The sequence below is a fragment of the Camelus ferus genome, chromosome 11, assembly GCF_009834535.1.
Source record: "Camelus ferus isolate YT-003-E chromosome 11, BCGSAC_Cfer_1.0, whole genome shotgun sequence".
Classification (NCBI taxonomy): Eukaryota; Metazoa; Chordata; class Mammalia; order Artiodactyla; family Camelidae; genus Camelus; species Camelus ferus.
Genome location: NC_045706.1, coordinates 19,368,012 through 19,391,986, shown reverse-complemented (window position 1 = coordinate 19,391,986; position 23,975 = coordinate 19,368,012). Strand labels below are relative to the sequence as shown.

Sequence of the window (23,975 nt, the reverse complement as noted above, 5' to 3'; positions counted from 1 at the left end):
TTCTCTGGCTTTCAGTTTCCTCATCTATGTAAAGAGGAAAATAATACCAACTGTTCTTGGTTGCGCTGAGAATTGCTTGAGTTAATGGGTAAGGCAATTAGCATAGCCATGAACTCATTCTGAGTGTTCAAATACAGGTGCTTTTCCAATTGTTTCTTTCCCTTTGCGGATAGTAGACATATGCGGGGATTTTGCAGCAAGCTTCTGCTGCTTTGTGTCCATCCGAAGAGTTTTCTTTAGCACTGATCTTAGGCAAGAGGATTTGCTAGAAGCTGTGGGGAATATCAAGATGTTTATGTGGTGGCTTTGTCTTTAAGTAGCTTCCAAGCCAGCTGGTAAGACAGAGCATCCCCAGAGAATGAGTCTAACAGAGGGAGACACATATGGGTGCCTAATGAGTGGCCCAGGTGGCAAGTGCTTCAGGAACTGAGAGGTGGGTAAGGTCACTCCCTGTGGGATGGGATTGTTCGAAAAGTTTCTTGCAGAAATTCATTCTTTCAGTTGGTCAAGCAGCTGCTCTCGTCGGTTGTCCCTGTTGGCCTACGAACTGTGCTCAGAGTTATGTCTGAGTTGGGTCTTGAAGGATAAGTAGGAATCCAACTATTATGCATTGTCTTCACTTCCTTGGCTGCAATTACTTCTGACTCTTACTCATTCTTTTTCTGAGCATGTACATCTGCCACTGTGAGCTGCAGGAATTTCAGATTCAATACACTCCAAGCTGAGAATAGCATCTTTCTTAAAGGGCCTGACCTAGAATTTCTCTTTCAATCCCCATCCCTGTACTTCCAAGGTCCCAAATTATGGACATGAAAACTGAATTCTAATTCTTCTCTCATCCTATATTTTGCATAAAACTGCTCAGAAGTTTGGGGATATCCAAACTCTAAGACAAGAAAAGTGTCTTTTAAATGTTGTCTCTGCTCCTCATTGTCACATCCATTTTCTTAATTCAGGCATCATTCATTTGGGGAGACAGTAGTACATAAGTAACTAATTCTGCAGACCTGAAGTCAGACAGACCACCAGTGAATCCCAGAGACACTACTTGATAGCTGTTTGGTATTAATAATTACTTAATATCTTGCTGCCTTGGTGTCTTTCTCTGAAAAACAAGGGAAGCAATTCTCATTAGTTTAGGAAGTTGTGGTGATGCATATGAATTTAAAATATGGAAAACACTTGTAGCAGTACCCAGCAACCAGTAACTGTTCAGAAACTCTTACAGCTGCTGATGTTGGTATCTCTATCCTGAACTCTTCCTCAGGATTTCCCTGTACCATGCAGTCTTCAGAACCATTTTCTTAAAAGGTACATCTGATCATATGATTCTGCATTTGACACTTCTCTGCTGATTCACTCTCACGCAAATGAGATGACTGAATTTTACATTCTTGGCTTTTCAAGATCAAGGCCCAACAAACTTTCTCCAAATACCTCCTTCATCTTTCCTCACCACTTAAGCCAAAATAAACAATGAACCCCCTCCTCTCCTGCTAATGCATCAGATGCTTTCTTGACTCTTTCAAAGAGGTCCTCCCTGGTTCTTCCTTCTTTTTCACCCAGCATCTTTTATATACTTCTCTCATGGCCATAATTTTTACATGTCGTAGCATTGAGGCTAGTATATATTAAGTGCTTGCTAAATATCTACTGGGTAAGTAGATGAATAAATGAATGAATATATTTAATAATTGAATGGTTTCTAGAAGAAGACCACCCATGTAGATGTTTTCCCATTACTATAGACTATATTAAAGTCCAACATTTTAAGTAAGCTTATGGATTATTTTCATACTCAGGAGAAAAATACCCACAAAATAACTAGTGACTTTTTTTTTTAAGCTACTTATATTTTGTTGTCTATAAAACAGAAGTAAGTGTAAGGTCATGTTGCCTGGAACTTGAATGAATTGGCTTTGATAACATGTTGTCACCACATCTCATTAGAAGTAAGGTAAACTCATGTCCTAACTTCCTGGGAGAGTCTCGATGTATGCTTGCTACTCTGTAACAATTTTAAAAAGCACTTTTCCCTTTCAAAGATATTCTGATTTGGGTGATGAATTATAATGCCTCCCTAATTATAAAGAAGGTTTACATTTAAGGTTATAGGACTATTAAAGGATTGCATAGTAAGGGAGTCCAAAGGTAATTAACCCTGGTCTACAGACAACATCCCAAGAGCAGGATAGCATAATTCACATCACATACAACTTACAGCTTAACCTTTCAAAAGTGTTTATGGGGTGTCCTCTGTGAACTTCTGTGTTTTATACTTTTCTACATAATGGTCTGTTTATTTCTGCCCCATACACATTCTCTTTCTTCTTTTTCTTGCAGCTTGGGCTATAAGCACATTCTACAGACACAGGGTCTGCAACACGTAAGGAGCCCAAATTAAGTTATGGTAAACTGCATAATCCTCCCACCCACCCCCTCAAGGATATCTATCTTCTAATTCCCAGAAGCTCTGAATATGATATCTAACTGTGATATCTTATGAGGTAAAAGGAACTTTGCAAATATGATTTAGTTAAGGATGAAGCTATTATTCTGGATTATCTCTGTGGCCTAACATAATCACAAGTTCCTTATAAGAGGGAGGCGGGGGGTCAGAATCAAAGAGATATAAGGATGGAAGCAGAGGTCAGAAAGGAGAGAAGATGCTACACTGTTGGCTTTCAGCATGAAGGAAGGGGCAGTGAGCCAAGGAATGTAGGCAGCCTACAGAAGCAAGGATATCAGGGAACCAATTCTTCCTTAGAGCTTCCTGAAGGACCCAACCCTGCCAACACTTTGACTTTAGCCCAATGACTTGGTTTCAGACTTCTGACATCCAGCTATATGAGCTATATGAGAATAAATTTGTGTGGTCTAAGCCACTGAGTTCTTGATAATGTGTTAGAGCTGTGATGGAAAACCACTATACTGACTAATTGGAAAGGGGAGTCTATACGCTACCTTACGTCAAAATTTCACAGACACCTTGCTTCAAATATGGCTGGATTCAGGTGTTTGAAAAATGTCACCAAACAGCTTTCTCTGTATCTCATCCCTGCTTTCTCTGGCTGGCGTTTCCCACATAGAAGCCTAGAACCTCTATAATGACACTCCTATAACTGCAAATCTTGTAAAATATAATTTTTTTCCTTGGAACATAGATAAAACTAATAATAATTTTAATTGCCCCAATGTGGGTTGTAGGTCCCTTTATCACTGTGGAGGAGGGGAATTTGATGTGGTGGCTGTGAGTCCTGGGTCGTATGCTCACCTCTGAATCTGGAGGGAGATGGGGGTCACCCCAATGAAACCACATGAACTAAAGAGAGAGGTTTCCCAAGAATGCTGTGGTAGTGCTGCTAGGGGAATGGAATCTGACAAAACTGGGAAGACAAAAATCCACACAAGCCACGGCTATTAGCCTTGTGAGCAGCCTTGTATTTGAATAATACGTTAATTGTTCTAATACTAGGAAATGTCCACGTCTTATTACAGTAAAATGTGTTTCCCTGTAAACTCAACACTCTGAGGCAGGTGTTCCTGGCTAGGTAGCTTTTGTTTGCATGGGGGGACATCCTGGAGAGTTCTGACAACTAGCAAGGGCGTGCACACTCTCACAGATTATGCCATCTGTTTGTGACATTTACACAACAATAGCTCACACTGAAGAGCTGCTCTGAAATTTCTTTATGTAACATTCTTGTTATTGTACAATCACACATGTGCACGTGGCCTACCTCTCTGCTTTCAAGTGGCTCATCAAAAGTAGGTCTTTTCCAGCCTGAGCCGACATCCCAAACTCCTACCACAGGAAACTGAAGGAGCAAGAAAAAGTAAATGAAAAACAGGTGATAAATGAGAGGAAAAGGGGGAAATGCAAGAAATAGCAGAGGGACAATAAGGAGGGCCTTTATAAAAACATGTATTTTCACCAATAACCATTGGTTCACCAATAACCATTGATTTATTAACAGGCTTTCATTGAGCATCTACAATTTCCTGCACGTGTGTTTTACTGGGGACACCATGCAGGAATTTTTGTAAAAAAATTAGAGACAGTGACCACAGAGTGAAAAGGGGGTAGGTACAGATTCTCAGAGGCTGAGACTTTTCTAGAAGAAGTCTGTGCCACACTGCAGAACTCAGAGAAAAGTTTCCTGGGGAAATGAAAACTGGGCTAGGCTTCAAAGACTAAATAGAACCTGATAAATGTAGATAAGGGAGGAAGACAGATTAAGAAAGGAAAAAGATAGAAGTACAAATAAAAGGAGATCTGAATCACAGAATCTGTAGTGTAGGAGGTTTGGATTGATTGGGAGGGCAAAGAGTGATCAGGAGAATGAAAAAGAAACAGAAAAGCAGATGAGGCAGTTTTACTGAAGAAGCAAACACTAACTAGATAAAGAATAAGGGGGAAAACCATGAAGGGTGGGGAAGAAGAGTGAGACAGAAAAAGACAAATACCATTTTAGCTTTTCACAAATTGCTTCACTTGAACCCACCATGTTGGTCTCGGAAAGGTTGGTACCACCAAAGAGTTGAGCCATTCTTATTCTGCTTCTCTCTTGGTTTTCCAGATGGGTTGTGGACAGAGAGTTTCAACCTGCCCTGGTTGTGACATCTTGAATCATAGTTCCAAGTGTAATAGAAGATATTTTGTAGCCTAAACAAAATAAATGGGTGAAATGAGAGAGCTGAAACAGGAATGTGTAAGTTCATTCAGTGATGGGTGGGAGGGTTTCTATCTTATATTAAATTTTCTTTTAAATATTGTACTATTCTTTATGCATAAACTTCTGATGGTTAAATTTAGACCATGATGATGCATTTTCTTCCAGTCCGAAATTAAACAAATAGGAGAGGGTTTGTTTCCATTTGTTTTGCTTACTGGTTAATAATGCATTTAACAAATTAGTTACTATTACTGAGACTCACCTGTGGTCTCAATTGTCAACATTTCCATGGAAAAAACGAGACAAAACTGAAGATGTATCTATTATACATCTCTTTGTAATATCCAAATATTTTAGCAGGGCCTCCTTGGTAGCTTTGCACTGTGTCACTTTAGCTAAAATGGAAATATGTTTCCTAGAATTTCTTCCCTGTAGGCTCTCTGTGTTAGGATTTTTCACAAAAGAAATCTGAGTGCAATTTGGAGGGCAGATATGAAAGTATCAATGATAGTTTGCACTTGAAAAGTTGGTATGGAATCAAATGTTGTTGAAGTTCATGTATATTGTTGCTGATCTGTGGCTCAATAAAAAAGGAAAGACTGGCAAATGGTTCAAGGGACTTGGGATTATAGCCAGATAGGTGGTTGAAACCTGCAGCATAGGGATTCCTTTATTTCTTTAGATACTATTTCATTTAAACAATCTGTATTGACTACCTCCTCAATGAAAGATACTGTTAGGTTCTGATGGGGAGAAGGGGACCACTTAAGGCATCCTTGACAGTCACAAGGTTTACACTGCAAGAAGAGAAGGGGAAAAAACATGGCCCTGAGACAAAATAATGTGAAGTCAAAGTCTTATAAGATATACAGACCATGAAGGATAAGAATTGCTCACTGGTTCCTTCCTGCAATTAATCTGTATTAAGAAATCTCCATATGCCTGGTGCTGTGACGGCTTTAAAGGCTGCCAATCTGGGGAAGGGAACAGGCGCCTTCAAATGGTAGCAACAATACGAGGTGATCAAGCAAAGCTTCTTTCTAAGCAAAGCTTATTGAAGGGGTGATTTTTGGATAGGGACAGGATTTTAATAGGCAAAAGGGGAGAAGGGAGCACCCCAAGAGACCGAATGACTGATGATGGAAATGCAGGACAGGGCAATGCCTGGTACAACCTGAATGCAGAAGATTTAGGAGATGGTGGCAAGAAAAGGAGGTTGAGATAAGGACTCGGGGGCCTTAAGGTCCCAGTCTTTATCTTTACACATTTAGAGAGTGAGTTCATTTGAGGTCAGTCTCTGTGTTTGATTATGAGAACTGAGAGTCTTAGATGCTCCCTGTGGTTTGATCCAGTGAATGGCTCACAGTAAGGTCTCCACCTTCAGGTACCCAGACAGGCAGGTGGAAGTTGACTTCAGTACCTTGAAGCCAGACTGTCTTCTCCAGGACAGGAGAGATTTCCCTGGGGAGACAGTTGTTCAGGATGTCACACTGACCCCATGTGTTCAGGCCATATTTGACAGGGGAAAAGACAGAAAGATCAATTTCTGCAATAAGCACAAGGCTCTGCTATTTTCCCAAGAGGGATGAGGAAGAATGTCGTCCTGCTGCAGCTCTTTCTAAAAGAATGCAATTCTTCTGTTAATTTTGCCAGCCTATCAGTGAGCACATGTCCCTGTTAGAGAAGGTTGCTCCTAAAAGAGTTTAAAATTCCCCCATCCAATCACATTTTCATTCCAAAAGTTAGTTAACTTGGCTAATTAACTCCTAGTGGTGAAATACAAAAAATCTAAAATTTAATTTTCACATGTGAATTTCTGATGTGATTCACTGATCTCAGAGGGAAAAAAAGCAGATAACTAGAGTGTTGTCCTAAGGAGAGAAGCTTCAAATACAAGTTTTTCTTCAAATAGTTGTATTGAATATTCAATAAGAATTTGTTGAAAGAAAATCTGAACATGAAAATCAATGAGAAAAATGAACATAAAAAACCAGTCATAGGATTAGCAGATACACAACTATATATAAAATAGGTAAACAACATGGTCCTACTGTATAGCACAGGGAACTATATTCAATAGCTTGTAATAACCTATAGTGAAAAATAATATGAAAAAGAATATATATATGTATAACTGAATCATGGTGTATGTTAGAAACTAACACAATGTTGCAAATCAACTACGATTAAAACAAACAAGCAAATAAACAAACAAACAAACAAAAATCATAGTCCTTCCACCTAAAAAGAACTTCTGTAGATATTCTAGGTAAGTCCACACAGTATTGCTCATCTGTGTATGTACTTCCCATTAAAAACTCTTGTGCTCTGCTGTAATTCTTTTAACTTTGTTTTAAAAGCAGATTAAAATCAACATTTTCATATCAATGATTATACTTTTATAAAATCATATGTTTAAATAAGTAAATAAGTTTTAATATAAACTGTTAGATGCACAGGTTCATAATTTAACCCTTTGAAAGTTGTAGCAGTAGCAACAGTGCCTAATTCATTTTGATGTATTTCTTCAAATCTTTCTAGGCCAACAGCATCAAGATGTCTTTTCCCAGGTAGAAAAGCCCCATTTTAATGACACAATCTATGATGAGCAATGGCATTCATCATTTTTAGGAAAAGACAGCCTAAGACAAACACATGAACAAACTGACAAACAAAAAGAAATAAAGTTCAAGCAGCTTCAAAGAGCATCCCCCCGGAGCGGTGTGGGGACCTCGGACTCCCCCATTACCACCCTTGATTGTAACTGCATTCTTTAAGAATGCTCTCTCTGTCTGGAACCATTAGAGGAAGAACCACAACCTTAAAAGGCTGAGAAGTGACTGGAGGGAAACTTTCAGGGGGTACACATTAACTTCACACAGAATAGTTCATGACTAAAAATAACATTTGCTTTTATGGGACTTCTTCTCTTACAGCAGGGGCCCTACTGGGCTACAGATTTTAATGTCATTTGGGTCTCGCTTTGTATGAGAGTAATAAGTACATTCCTGCAAAGTTGGAGGTGATTTAGATTGTAAAAAATTGAATTATACTTAAAATGTACTACGATAACTCAGCCTTTAAAGACGCCCAGCAGTGAGTCCCTTGGAAACACAAAGAATCCTTGGTTCTGTGAATAACCACAGTTCTTTTTTGTCATCCTTTCAACCTTGCTGAATTGTTTGTGGCAGTTCAGATTTTCATACTGAAGGAGGAGAGTCCATAGTTTTCTTTCAGGTCAATTTTGTTCATTAATATTTCTGAGATTCTGCATTTTAAAAAGTGAGTCTTTGTTTCTTTTTGTGGCCACTATGATTCTTTCCTGAAATGCGATTATTTTCAGTTGGCATCATTGTTAATACCATGCAAAATATTTCATAAATTATATTCATACTGCAGATGATATCTAGGAAAATGGAGTGAAAATGGAGCCAATTAGCACACATTTATCATGGTCTGAGAGCAAAACAGAAGTGCTATTATTATTACATCAACAAAGATACCATGTTTCCAACTGTGAGAGAGAGAAGATGCCCACACCAAGGAAACACATCAGAGACCTATTAGTAGGGGATTAAGAACTAACCACACAAGCCAGTTACTAAATTCATTGACTTTTACATTATTCGCTGCTAATGGAAAAAATAGACCAAAAAAAGAGAAAAGATAGGCAGAAAAGGAGGACAAAAAGACATATCTTTTATGAAATGGCTCTTTATAAATAATTTAACAAATAGTTGGCATCTAGATTTATTTGTGGAACAAACTTCAAAACAGAGAAAAAACCATTTTCGATTTTTTCTTGTTATTATTCAAGATTCATGCTGCCCAAAACATCAGATTTCCACTGGAATAGGTCCCATTTCCACCAGCCCATTATGAAGAATGCCAAGTATCCATAATAGCATGAGAGTTCAAGAAATGGATAGCACAGGGAACTATATTCAATACCTTGTAATAGCCTATAATGAAAAAGAATATGAAAAAGAATATATACATATACATATATATAACTGAATCACTAAGCTATACACCAGAAATTAACACAATATTGCAAGCTAACTGTACTTCAATAAAAATAAATAAATAAATAAATAAATAAATAAATAAATAAATAAATAAATAAATAAAATGAAATGAAATGAAATGAAATGAAATGAAATGTGCCTGGGATGATATGGCCCACACCTGTCATTCTGGCTGAACAAACCAGGAAGTACTTTATACTGTAGATTATAACACTATTAGAGACAAAAAGTCATATATGATACAGCACATTTTTTGTTATAAATACATATAATAAATCCACCCCCGCCCACCCCTCCTCACCCCCCGCCAAGCTACATCAAGAAGAGAAAATCAGCTTCTAGTTGGAAGTTGTGACCTGGGAAGACGTTCCCCAGGTCATGTGTCCTTCCTCTCACCTGCATGGTTTCATTATCAGAGGCCAGAGGAGGAGGATACTTCCACTGCAAGGGACTTTCTTCTCATCACTGTAGGCTTCAGGCAGTCATCGAGCTGCACCTGATCTAGAAATATTGTTAGTCTTCTTAGCCTGTGTGAAATCCCTTAATGCTATATAGCTTTTCCTTAACATCTCATAACGATTGCAAATATACATTTAGTATTATGAATATTCAGTGATTTCCGATTCTGGTACTAGACTAAGCTCCGTGAGATTAGGGATTTGTTCGCCTTTTTAATCCGGTCAGCCAGGCTGGTTGGTGACTGTGAAGGGGATGGTGGGAATGAGCAGTGGCTTTGCATCAAGAGAGCACACACTCTGGAAGCTCAGAACAAAGATGGGGATCAGAGCAGAGCAGGAGGTCCCCTCCAGGTCCTCAGGGGGATGACTGACAAGATTTCTGCCTAGGAGCCTGGCAGAGATGGTCTCAGGAAGAAAACAATGCCCAGCTTCTGGGGCCATGTGCTGCCTAGAGCCTTAGATTATTGTAGAATTTGAGGATGGCTTAATTTAAGGAAAATCCCATTTCAGATGTTTGATTTCATTCCTGAGAGGTTCTTATGCCAACTTCTTGAGGTCATGGGTTATGTATTTGATGTTCCTTACTGACGCATCAGTGCTTAATACATGGATGGACCCCAGAACATGGGCTATAGACTGATGTGGATTTGAAAAGCTTTGATTGCAGGAGGATTAACCGGGGTAATACAATTTCTGCTTCACTCTTAACCTCAATGCGTCCAAATAAATGGTTCAGAGGGTCAGGAAGCTGCTCAGGGCTTCACTCTATGGACTGGCTTCTTAGGGCTCTTGGGGTAGAAGTAGCAACTAGTAATGACTTTAATATAGTATACTAAGATTTCTTTCTCTTTCTTTCCCTCCCTTCCTCCCTTCCCTCCTTCCTTCCTTCCTTCCTTCCAATTTTTTCAGTTAAAGGGCTGGGACAAGAACATAGGGCAGAAAAATAATTTTATATCTGCTTACGTGGTAAGTCATCTTATATGTATCATATATATTTATTCTGAGCAAGTTGCTCACTGACATTAAAGAGAGATCCCCGCATCATATTATGAAAGAAGAGAAAAGTATACAGGAAAAATGAAAAACAAAGGATTTCTCCCTCTAGGACATGCAAATAGTGAGAATGTTAAGGAGGGAACTTCACCTCCAACCTGGACCTGCACACCTACAATATTCTAAGTGAAGAGTTATCAGAGAAAGAAAATGGGCAACAGATATGAAAAGACATCTCATCGAAGAGATCTGTGAATAGCTAACAAGCATTTGAAAAGATGTTCAACATCATAAATCACTAGAAAATACAAATTTAAATCACAACAAGATACTACTTCACACCTACCAGAATGTTTGAAATAAAAAGAGATGTGTTTGAGAGGATGCGGAGAAACTTACCCTCTGGTGAGAATCTAAAAGGACACAGAAACTTTGGTGGATTCTTAAACAGTTAAATATCAACTTATCATATTAACCAGCAATTTCCCTCCTGGATATCATTCCTAGAGAAAGGAACATTTATGTTCATACAAAAACTTCCATGCAATTTTTCATAACAGCATTATTCCAAATAGCCTAAAATTGGATATGACTCAGATGACCGTCAACTGACGAATGAATAAACAAAGTGTGACATACCTTTAAAGCAGAACACTATTCAGCAATAACGAGGAAAAGGGGACTGATAAGCTACAACACAGATCAAATAACAGTATGCTAACTAAATGTAGCCAGACGTAAAAGACCACATCGTGATGATTACATTTATATGACATGTCCTGAAAAGGAATACCTATAGAGGAAAAAATGAGAATAGTGGTTGCCTGGGACTAGGGGTGGGGCTGGGAGTGGTAATGGGAAGTAAATGCAAATGGGCACTAAGGATCTTTCTGGGGAGATGAAAATGTTCTAAAATTGGATTGTGGTAAAAATTGTATAATTGTACATTTCCTAAAAATCATTGAATTGTACATTTAAAATTGGAGTATTTTATGGTATGCAAATTGTACCTAAAAAAAAACACAACATTAAAGAAAATCACTATCTCATAATCCAAAAGTTTATAAATTCAGAAATGAATTATTTTTCTATCTAGACCAAACCAAAACTGAGCCAAAAACATATGTTCTAAAAATAAATGTATAATAACACATACAAACTATATATTCATATAACTGCATGGATATTTAAAAATACTAAGAACTTCTCACAGTATTTTTGATGGTTTTTGTGTTGAAAAGTTTACAGCAATGTCCCAGAATAAATTTAATATTAAAAAAGTGACTACTGTTCTTCTCCATGCAATGCCATCCTATATCATCATCATCAGATTTAATAATAATTGTATGTATTATCTTAACAAACAATGCAGCCCTTGGAACATGTAGAGCCAACATAACCAGTCATCTGACAATTAAATCTCCTATCCAACATCTTCATTAAGGATATATCTTCAAAGATTAGAAATTTGTTAACTTTCTGAGGCAACACATTTCATGTTATTCTGAATCTCAGAGCAACATGTTCAAGTTTGTAATAAATATCTTTTCTTGCATGATCTAGAGCAATGCTATCCAATAGACCTTTCTGTGATGATATAAATGTTTTAAAATCTATGCTGTCCAACATAGTGATCACCTACAGGCAACGTGTGGCTATTAGGAAACTGAAATGTGGCTAGTGAGAAGGAGGTCCTAAGATTTAATTCTACTTAATTCTAATTAAATTTAAATAACCATGTGTGATTAATGGCTATCATATTGGACAGCACAGGGCTAGAGGCTCATCCAATTTAACTAGATCAGAAAAACCAAAGTTACAATCTTCCTTGAAAAATCTACTTCTCTTGTTGTATTCCCATCTCAGTGAGAGTTACAGTCATTCAGCCAGTTGCCCATTCCTTGGAGAAACCTTGGAGTCATCCCAGAGTTATTCTCTGCTTGCAATCTGTCATCAAGCCCTATAAATTCTACCTTCAGAATGACTCTTTATTCTTGCCTGGCCTCTGTATTTCACTGCTCCTGTCTTTTTCATGCTTCTTTATTTCTCACCTCATTTTGTATCAGTCTGTTTTGTCTCCCCGTCACTTATTTCACTAGCCTACACCCTCTTTGTCCACGTGACTAGCACAGTCAGCTTTCTGTAAGGCATGTCTTGAACTCCTTCAGTGTCCTCCATAGCATTCTAGGTATAATCTGAATTTTATTCAATGTTTATTTGAGGTTTTTTTTTTTTTTTTTAATAATCTGGCCCCTTCCTACTATCCCAATGTACTTGTTATTACTCAGCTTTACTCCCTCATGTCATTTGCACAGACTGTCCCCTTATATTATATTAGGGACTGTCTTCTATGTTATTATACAGAAGGCAGGGCTCACAGACAAAAGGAACAGATGCTCCAGCCCCAGACTGTCTGGGTTTAAATGCTGGATCCATGACTTAGTTTCTCTCAGGTTATACTTCCTTACCTGTAAAAGTGGGATAAAAAAAAGCTGCTAGCTCTTAGAGTTAGAGCCAATACTTGTAAAGCATATACACTGCTTGAGACTCAATAAGCATCCCACAGTGTTTGCTGTTGTTCTGAATATTTCTTGTTCCTCCTTACAGATTCCTGCTTAAATTTCAAGATTCTGATACCACACTGTCAAGGATATCATTTGTAATGGGCTTCTTCCTCCCCCTTGAGTCTTCTTCCTGAGCTATACTTTTATCAAGAAATTTGCATGTGGTTTTATGGCTCTTACCGTATAGAAGTTTATTATTTTCTTACATTCAACTCCTTTCTGAAGCCTGTAAACCCCTGAGGGTAAGAACTATGGCTCATTCAGGTACCACTCACTGATGCCAGCATCTAATCCACTATAGATAGCCACAAACGTGAGCTTCCCACTTGAAGTTAGAAAAAGCCAGAGCCCAGTTTTTCAGGGATCAGTATGTGTCTCCAAATGCGGAGGCTGCTAGGAGGTTAAAGTGTCTAGAATTGGTGGAGATTAATTACTTGATCAGCATCCAGATCAGCTGTTGAAATGTATAATCTACCAGCACTGCTCTGATTAAAATAGAGAATCTGCAACTCAAAAATTCCACAAGGACCCTGGATCAAAAAGCTGGGATTTAGCCAGCCTGGGGTCACAATAGGGACAGCTCACTTTACTCCAGGCTGTTCATTGTATTCCAAACCAAGTCTTCATCAGAATTCTAACTGGCAAGAAAAGTGCTATGAATTTTCTCTGACATGGCCTTAAGAAGACAATATGTGGGCAAATATGAGAGGCTACCCTCGTCAAAGTCAGGATGGAAATATGGTGGCCTCACTTCTGCTGAAGCTGTGATCTTCCTGTGTCTACCTGTTCAAAGTAGCTCCAAACTCAGCTCTTCAGTTTTGCAACCTTTCTCTTATACCATGATTACTATTGCCATAGTTAAGAATATTATATTGAAATCTATGATGGTTAGTTTTATGTATTCACTTGTCTAAGCTATAGCATCCAGTTATTTCAACAAATACTAACCTAGGTGTTGCTGTGAAGGTATGTTACAGATGTGATTAACATCTACAATCATTCATTTTAAGTATATTCTCAATAGTGTGGGTGGAGCTTATCCAAACGGAAAGAACTTAACAGCAAAAAAAAAAAAAAAAAAAAAGGAAAGTAGAGAAAAACGTTCTTCCTTGAAGAAGAAATTCTTCATCAAGACTACAGTGTCAATTAGATCCTTCCTGAGCCTGCCACCTTGCCCCGACAAACTTCAGACCCACCAGCTCCTGAAATCTTGTAAGCTAGTTTCTTCAAAATCAATCTCTCTCTCCCTGTCTCTCTCTTTCTCTCTCCCTCTCTCTCTCTCTCTCTCTCTCTCTCATACACACACACACACACATACACACACACACACGCTCTCTCTCTGGCTTTCTCTCTCTCTCTCTCTCCTCTCCCCCTAGATAGATAGATAATCTTTATAGAAAGGTAGGAGAAACTTGTGTATATGTATATATGTATCCCACTGTTTCTGTTTTCCTGGATTAACTTGCTCATGAATCAGGGAAGGTAACTGGGGGATGAATCTTTAAAGTATGGTCAGTTTCCAATATGTCCAGGAGGATTTATCAATGCTTCAAGGCTTATTTTCAGAAAACTTGCTTTTGGATCCCAAAAACTTTGCATCCAGCCTTTCTGACAGCTCAGAATCACCTGGCAAAAACAGGTACAACTCTTTGAAGACACAAGAACTTAAGTGACCCAAAATGTGTGCATGAAAATGTGTGGTTTGGGCTCTAAATCTTAGCTTAACCTCACTTCCTACCTTATTCATCCTCTTTAAACCCATTCCTGAACTATCCTGTTTCCGACTTAGTCTTAATTTCTAAAGACCTGGGTGATATATAATACTTAACTCTTAAAAAATTCATCTAATCCTTTCTACTTCTGTAAATGGATACTTTTACTACTGTTTATGTAACAGTATATCACCACCAGTAGCATATTTTTGATGGCCTTTTATACTAAACACAATGAGATGCCCAAGTGAGAAATCAAAATGGCTTTACTCTCTCCCTTATGTACATACTAATCAAATAGCTTATTGCATGTGGGTAATAATACACCATTTTATCATAAATAAGAAATGCTTTTAGAAAAGAAAAGGCTGTTATAAGGCAATCTCAGTAAGTTCTTATTACTTTACAGTTTCACATTTAGGTTTATGTTTGGTGACTTTTTATATAATGATTTATTACATTGCACTCTTATGTTTATATCTGTGAAGCAATTTTATAGAAATTGAGATTAAATTTGATTAAAGGAAAATGTGAATGCCAATTTAACTTTCTGTTTAAATAAAAGTAATACCATGCAAAGATAAGAATCCAAAACACACATACATGGTAAGTTTTCCTCATTTATGTTCAAAGCCTAAAATTTTTCTGAAACACAGTCTTCTTTTTGCTACACATTTTTAATAACTACAGCATTTAAAAAACTTAGATTCCTTCCTTCTCTGTTGCTGAAGCTCCACTGTTGGTGATTCCTTAGATGCTTTCTTGTGCTTATACCTACAGGTCCCTTCCCAATTTGTAAACAGATATGGTTAAAAAGACTCAGTGTCCTTTTTTCAAAGAAAAAGGTATGGGAAACAAAAGAGCACCTAATGTGTCAATAATTGAATTATTATATCTTATCTACTACTGGACAGGCCTCTACTCTGTATTCTGATTTTAAAACTGTGAGTGTGTGAAGAATGGATATAGGGACTGCAGCATCAACGGGAAGATGCTGGGAATGGTTTGATAATGACCTTGGCTCTAAACACAGTGCTGAGCTTCTTTCTAATAAGAAATTGGATACTGAAAATTCAAATCATGCAATAGCCTCTTGATGAATTAAATCATCACTTTTGATTAAGTGTGATGAATTCTCTACCTAAGTAAGATCAGAAGAGAAGCAGATGTCTCTATGTGTGACCATTAAGCATGTGTGTGTCTGAGCAGGAAGCAGTACGGCTAACCATATATATGTGTCTTATATACTACCGGGCTGATAGAAACAAACTAACAAACTCAGGGGTTATAATTTCAATTTAAATTACTTTCTTTTTTTAAAGGGGCTTAATGTTTCTGCCAAGATGGAGTATTCTCATCTCTTCCAGGTGCTTCCTCGTACAACTAAAAAGCTCTGAGAATAGCACAACAGTCACAGAAAGGCTCAGAAAGGTGGAAATAAGAAGGCATACTGGGTTCTTGAGTTTCCTAATTGCCTCCCATTCATCAGGACAAGGCATTTCAAAAGCCTCCAACCCAGAACTGCCAATGGGCACAAACAACAAAAGCTTTAAGTAAAGACTTCTCATATCAAAGAAGACAAACAAATGGAGAAATATACTGCATTCATGAATTGGAGGACTCAACATAGTAAACATAACAATTCTCCCCCAAATTGATCTCTAGGCTTAATGTGATTCCTATGAAAATCCTAGCATGTTTTACTAGATATAGACAAGCTAATTCTAAAGTTATATGGAAAGGCAGAGGTTTTAGGATAGTTAAAATAATCTTAAAAAAAGAATAAAGTGGAAGAAATTACTCTACCCACTACTACGGTCTGCTACATAGCTACAATAAGCAGGAGACTGTCATAAGAGCAGAGGAATAGACACATAGATCAATGGAACAGAGCAGAGAAGCCACATACAGACCCACACAAATATGCCCAACTGCATTTTGGTAAAGGTACAAAAGCAATTCAATAGAAGGATCAATTCAATCTCTTCAACAAAGGGTACTGAAGAAACTGGATATCAACAGACTACAAATATAAACCTGACTTAAAGCTCAGTTCTTGTGCAAGAATCACTCAAAATAAATCTCAGATTTAAATGAACTACTATAACACTTTTAGAAATCCACGTGGGAAATTCTGCTGGATCCAGACTAAGGAAAGCATTCTTGTTTTCCACTTTTTGTTTATGGAATGAAAGATTCTTTAAATTCTGTAGTGCTTTACAACTGTCAAATATTTCATACACGTGATTTCACTTAATCCCATAATAACCCTTTTTTCCCTTACCCCTATACTGCCCCTTCCCCTTCCCTCTCCCCACTGGTAGCCGTTAACTTTGTTCTCCATGTCTGTGAGTCTGCTTCTTGTTTTACTTATTTGTTGTATTGTTTAGATTCGATATGAGAGTGTGATAGCACACTGTATTTGTCTTTCTGACTTATTTCACTTAGCATGAAGCCCTCCAAGTCCATCCATGTTACTACAAATGGCAAAATTTCATTATTTTTATGGCTGAGTAGTTTTCCATCATATCTTAAACTTGACATCAAAATCATAATCCATAAAAAGGAAAAATGATACACTTATACCTCATCAAAATAAAAGCCATCACATCTCTCAAACAGAAGAATTCTAATTAATTTCTGTACTCTGCCTTCAGTGAGGCTGTTTATAACTCCCTACTCCTCAAGTGGCTTCCTTTGCCTGGGAGGTTCACTTTACAGGAGAGAGAACTAATAAACACCACCTCAGTCAGACGATCGAAGTTCACATCAGCCGTGATAAGTCATGTTAATAGTATTTACCCTCGACGTGATGTCATGAAAATGGCACATTATTTCTGTGGTCCTCCTCCCACAAATCCTTCCTTAAAATGAGAAAAACAATGGGTGAATCCCAATTGAGAGACAGTCTTCAAAACACCTGACTAGTACCTCTCAAAATTGACAAGGCCATTAAAAACAAGGGAAGTCTGAGAAACTATGACAGCCAAGGAGATCCTAAGGAGGTATGAATACTGCTTATAATGAATCCAGAATGAAATTCTGGAACAGAAGTAAAGACATAAGGTAAATAGTAAGGACCTATGAATAAAGCATAAACTTTAGCTAATAGTAATGTAAAAATATTAGTTTATTAGTTGTAATGAACCCACTATTGTAAAGCAAGGTGTTAATAATTAGAGAAGACTGGGTACAGAGAACATGTACTGTCCTCACAATTTTTCCCTAAATCTAAAACTGTTCTATAATATAAAGTTATTAAATGACAAAAATCAAAAGTTTTGATCCACATATACAAAAATTTCACAGACATACTGCAAATCACACTTAATGTTTAACTGTGCTGGTTTCAGTAGTACAGAAATCAATTTACAGATTTGCCTACATTTAATAAATATTGCATTCATGTAAGTTTCAGAATTAACCTCTTCCTCATCCAATTAGTCACCAGAGTCTACTAATTATTAAACATTTAATCAGTTCCTACTACATTCTTACCATAGGCCAGGCTCAAATACAGCTTCTGAAGCATGATTCACTGTTAGCTTTTTCCTGCTCCATTTTAATTGTCCTCTAAATTGCTCTCCTATTGCTTTTCTTCCCTTTCACTTCAGACTATATTAACAGAAATCTACCCAATCCCTCTAGAGAGCTTATTCATTTGGGGCCATAAAAAGGGTATCAACATAGACAAATACCCAATTCAACAGGAAAGTACTACAGCATTGTCATAGAGGCTGCGTGACTTTTAACACTTCTGTATCTGGAGGAACCAAAGCCTCTGAGTAAGCAAAATTGTACAAGTGCCTCATTGTTTTCTGCAGAAAGACATTATCTCTAGGGTTAAGAGTATGGTATTAAATCTAGTGAGCATATTTACAGTGCTGTTATGCATATCAAATATATATATATACTGAACTAAATGATAATTGCCTATTGCCTCTGCTGTGGATGGCTCTGGATATATATTCTAGGCCTCACTGGCCCATTCTGATGACATCTTAAGCACCTTGATTTAGTAAAAGAGCCAGGAGCAAAGACAGCTAGATGTCGATTTACTGTTAATGAAGAAAGTGTCAAGGCTGGACTGACCTTTACTTACTCAGATCCCATTTTAATTCAGAAAAATTCAGTCAGCTTGGAATAGAAAAAAAAAAAGAAAGAAACATGATTTTCTTATTTCCCTTTTCCTATCCTAGGGGAAGGAATAAAGAGGTAAACAGAGCTGCTTGTTAATTACAAAGGGCCACTCTGCCTTGCTTTGACGCTGAGACATGGGAAATTGAAACTTATAGCACCGAGGGCACTGCAATAATGTTTGCATTATTGGGTTGCTTCACATGTTCACAGTTCTTCCTAGCCAGCTCATTTTGTGAAAGTTCTGTATTGCCTTGAAGACAGGGTTACGTTATACATAGGCAGGCAGCCCAGGGCATTAACTGCGTAAATATCATTACCCACTGAAAACACATTTTTCTCAGATTTTTATTTTGCCTCCTCACCCTTGCCCCTTTGTCCCTGACCCTTGAGTTAATTTTACTCCTAAACTTACAGAAGCCAACTGAGATCACAGGGCCACACTGGGAACCTGGCAATCTCAAATGTTCCCTTTGAGTGTTCTGCTCACAAACCTCTTTTCCTGGAGGTATATGGTTTACACAGTCTCCAAGAGCACCCCATGTTTTCTAGTCAAAAACAAGATACTGGATGCAGTATGTGTAGTGATTGAGAGGCTCTCAAGTTGAAAGTGTCTAAATAAAATTTCTGTTCCATCACACACCAGCCACATAGCCTCTCAAAGCCTCATTTTTCTCATCTGTAAATTCCAACAGACCCCAGAAAGATGAGATAAAGGTAAGATAATATAATGCATGTAAAGAGAAATATTACAAAAACTAGATCAGATAGGATAGTTTTAAAGAGAATCTCTGGTGAGACTAGGTTTTAAGAAGAACCTACTTACTACATTTTTCCCATGAGCATGTGGACTTGAACTGGGGACATTTGGATGGACTGGAAAAAGCTAAGGACCTTTAACCTCTAGTTTCTCATTACCTATTCCTCACTATTTCTGATGCTAAAATCCATTTTGAAATATCCCTACCAAGGGTTACTCTAGTTATCATTTACTTACCTCTACTGACGGAAATTCACCGCTTCTTAGAGAAGAATCCCTGTCTATACCACGCAGTTTTGAAACTGCTTTCTAATATTCAAGCAAGGCTGGATCTAGTAAATTTCACTCACTAATGTTAATTTTACTCTGGGGACCAGAAAGAACAAATTTAACCTCTCTTCCCATTTTGACAGCTCTTTGGAAATTTGAAAACACCCACCATGGCCTCCTTAGACTTCTCTCCTCTTGGTGGTTATTCACTGTCCCAAAGGGTCAGTCTCTGAAACCCAACATTTGGTTTAACGCCCAGATTCAAATGTTTTTGCCAAATACACCTTCATATCTGGAGTCTCTGTTTTCTATGTCCTTTCTATTCTCTGACAAGTAATTCACCATCGGAATTTTTTCTTTCCCCATTCTTATCATCCCTTCCCTTGAAAAGTGAAGACAAAAGTTAATGTGGGAGTGGTATTTGTACTTGTCTAGGCTTTTCTAAAATGATTCCCACATTTTAAAATACTCTTTCCATCTCTTAATAATGTAAGGTGCTTAAAGAGCAAGACCAGTGCTATTAACATGAGAATCCAAGATTTTTAAGTTTGGACTAGGGTCAGGTAAAGAGCATTGAAAGAGAGCTTGGGCTAAATTCCTGTTGTCATAACCGTTTTTCAGACATGTCGCTTGAGGTACCAGGTTAACTGACTTCCACAAACCCATACAATAGGATTAGTCTCCTTCCTGTTGTTCAAGGGTTCCTTGTAATAACAAGATTTTCCCTATACTTGATATAGATACCTCAAGTCAAAGCCCAGAATTTTTTTTTTAATTTTGGGATCTGAATAAGTTTTTTTGAGGTGAAATTTAAAATTCAGATTTTACATCAAAGTTTTAGCTTCTTAGTTTTTTAGATGTGGGATTTGTACCATTTTGAATCCACATTCCCACTTTCTATGGAGCTCACTGGTACCTGTCATATAGAAGCGATCACTCTCTTCATGTGACCTAGCTGGCTTCTGTTGGAACATAAGTTTAAAATGCTATTTTTTGCATAGTATCACATACTTTTTAAAAGTATCTTCATTTCTATCATTTTTAAAAATTTGAGCCCCTGACAATATGACATAATAAATGGAGCTGTTGTAACAAAAATATGTGTATTTGAGTTGTATTGAGATGGGATATCTAATGTGTCAGGCATAAGTAGTGTGGTGCAGTGGTTTACAGTCCAAGTTCTTTATAAATGTTAGCTATGACCATTCCTTTCAGACTAGGCAGTGGAGCTCAGATGTCCTGGTATCTAATACAGGGATCCTACCAAGGTGACACTAGCCAAACCACTATGGCTCATATTCCTCTCCTGACTCCAGTTTCTGGAGTATCTCAAAATGAAAGCCTCACTGGGATGCTAATGATTATTCTCTTATAATCAGGCACTGGATGAGTTACTGACATCTCAACATACTGTCCCAGCCCCTCAACCCAAATCACTCCCATATTCCCATATGAGAAATGTGAAAAATGTCCTGAGTGCAAGGTGGCCCCTGAATCATATATTCAGACTGGACTCTGAGTGAGGTTAAGTGTGTTTTTGTGCCCTGTTAACACTGACTGGTAAAATGTATATTTTAAAAACTGGGTAATTGAATGTCATCCTTTGTTTTGGTAAATCACTGGCCTTAGGGCTATAGCTGAGGTCCTTTTCAAATCTTTCTAAGAGCCTTGCTAAACCCAGATGCCTGGCTTTACCTTTGTGAATCATAAATCTGGAAAATTCTCCTGTGCCAAAAACCTAGAATCTTCGTCCATCTCCAAAGTGTACAAGGTTTCCAAAGTATATAAGCAAATGGTCAACAACCTCACGGGAAGATGCTCAGCAGCACTAGCCATTAGGGAGATGAAAATTAAAACCATGAGATGCTGCTTTACACCCACTAGGATGGCTATAATTGAAAAAACAAATAATAACAAGTTTTGATAAAGATGTGAAGAATCAGAACGTTTATACGTTATTAGTCAGAATGTACAATGGCACAGCTATTTTGGAAAAGTCTAAATAGAGTTACCAATATGACTCAGGAACTTTAACTCCTAGATTTATACCCAAGAGTAGCAAAAACATATGTCTACAGAAAAACTTGCATTCAAATTTCCCTGGAAGCTTTGTTCATAATTGCCAAAAGTGCAAAGGACCCAAATGTCCAATATCTTGTGAAAAGAAAAATAAAATGTTACATATTCAAACAAAATTTTCAGCAGTAACATAGTGAAGTACCAATATGTGCTAAAACTTGCATGAACCTTGAAAACTTTATCCTACTAGAAAGAAGCTAGTCACAAAAGACCACATATTGTATGATTCCATTTACATGAAATGTCTATAATAGGTAAGTCCATAGAGACAAAAAATCTATTAATGTTTGTTAATGCTGGGGGAGGGGAGTGGATTTGACTGCTAAAGTATTCTTGTGGGATGACAAAATTAGATTAGTTTAAAGTTACATTGTGGTAGTCACTGTACATGCCATCTGACCTAAACTGTATGAACATATAAAAATGGAACTGTACCCTGTAAATGGGTGAAATGTATGGCTTGTGAATTATATCACAAGAAAGCTATTAAAATACATTTATAAAATGAAAGGTCACAATCTCTTGGCCTAATTCTTCATGCCATCCTTAACAGGCGCATACATAGTAATAATAATTCCTGAAGATTTTTCTAGAATTCCCTTCTACTCTGGGTCTGGGAAGGCAGACCTGAGTGCAGATCTATTTCCATTTAGAGAGGAGTTCATTTTTTTCCTTCCCTTTATATCCTGTACCTTATTATATTTTTCATTTCCTAATCCCTGAAAGTCTACAGAGTTAAGTGTCTCTAACTCATTTAGCTGAAGAAAATACAGAGAATGGATGCAGAATTTCCTAAATCATGCGATAATCCTCATTGTCTTTAATCTATGCTATACATGTCATCCTGGAGTTTTGTTTGCTGGAAATAGCTGTTTTAGCTTCTTCTGCATAAGGGTGTATCTGTCTGTGTCCATGAATTATATGTAGACAGAATGCACATTAGAAAGGCATTCATTCATTGTTTTTATCAGGACTTAGTAAATAACTACCAAGTACTGAAAATCTGAAATAAACAGATCCAGACTGTTATGGGTTAGAAAAGACATTTGGTTTTGTGTATTTTAAAGCATAATTGGTTTCCCTAATCCAACACTCTTTGTTCTGATAACTTCTCATTACAGTATAAATGTTGTAATTAAAACTGATTCCTTTGTCTTTAAAGCCATGAGATCTTTGAAAACACATTTCACAGACTACACAGAGTCATACAAATATAAGGTCTTATGTATAATAAGAGAAGACTGCCTTTGAAAGAGTTAACATATGGATTTTAACCATCTTTAGGTTAGTGATATCAGTTTTTTTTCTTCCCAGCTGGTTGAGGTACAGTTTCCTCTAAGAAAGGAAATATTTGAAGCAGAAAAGTTACTATACAATAGAATAAAGAGTACAGCAGAAGATAAGCCTCTTGTTGGTGAAAGGATGGAAAAGGGAAGGGACTATGTTCTTTTGTTTTTTGACCTCTTGAATTTGAGATTCCTTTGGTCATGAGGTTGGAGATGTCACACAATTAGGTCTGGAAATTTGGAGAGAAATCTGGATTGAAGAAATGTCTTGGAAACCATCAGTATATGAATGATAATGGAAACCAGGGCATAAATACAATCACCTGGGGAGAATGTGAGACAGTGGAAAGACAAAAGTTCCAACAGCAACCCTATGAGACCATGTCAACAGAGGAAAATGAGTTACAGAATACTATTAAATTTTTTCTTTTTACATGGCCAGTAGTGATAATTCAAAACAAACAAACAAACTAACTAACTAACAAAAAACCAGATCCTTTGTATGTCTGGTAGAATTCCCCGGTGAAGCCGTCCGGTCCTGGACTTTTATTTGTAGGGAGGTTTTTAATTGCTATTTCTATTTCCTTTCTAGTGATCGGATTGTTTAAGTGTTCAGATTCTTCTTGATTCAGTTTTGGTGGACAGTATGTTTCCAGAAACTTGTCCATCTCCTCTAGGTTATCCAATTTGGTTCCATATAGTTTTTCATAATATTCTCGTATGATATTCTGTATTTCTATTTTGTTTGTTGTAATTTCTCCATTTTCCTTTCTTATTTTGCTAATTTGTGCTCTCTCTTTTTTCTTCTTTGTGAGTTTGGCCAGAGGTTTGTCGATTTTATTTACTTTTTCAAAAAACCAGCTTTTGGTTTGGTTGATTTTTTCTGTGGTCTTGTTAATCTCTATTGTATTTAATTCCTCTCTGATCTTTATTATTTCCTTCCTTCTGCTGCTTTTTGGGGCTTTTTGTTCTTCTTTTTCTAATTCATTCGGGTGGTGGGTTAAATTGTTTA

The 23,975-nt window shown here is 37.3% G+C and overlaps 1 long non-coding RNA gene across 1 annotated transcript; it reads left to right on the top strand.

The window, feature by feature from the left end:
- The first annotated feature begins 289 nt into the window (after positions 1-289).
- LOC116667357 lies at positions 290-14,037 on the top strand. Its single transcript, XR_004324245.1, has 3 exons — positions 290-300; positions 1,882-1,887; positions 13,860-14,037. It is a non-coding gene; the product is annotated as an uncharacterized LOC116667357 (long non-coding RNA).
- Positions 14,038-23,975: the final 9,938 nt, after the last annotated feature.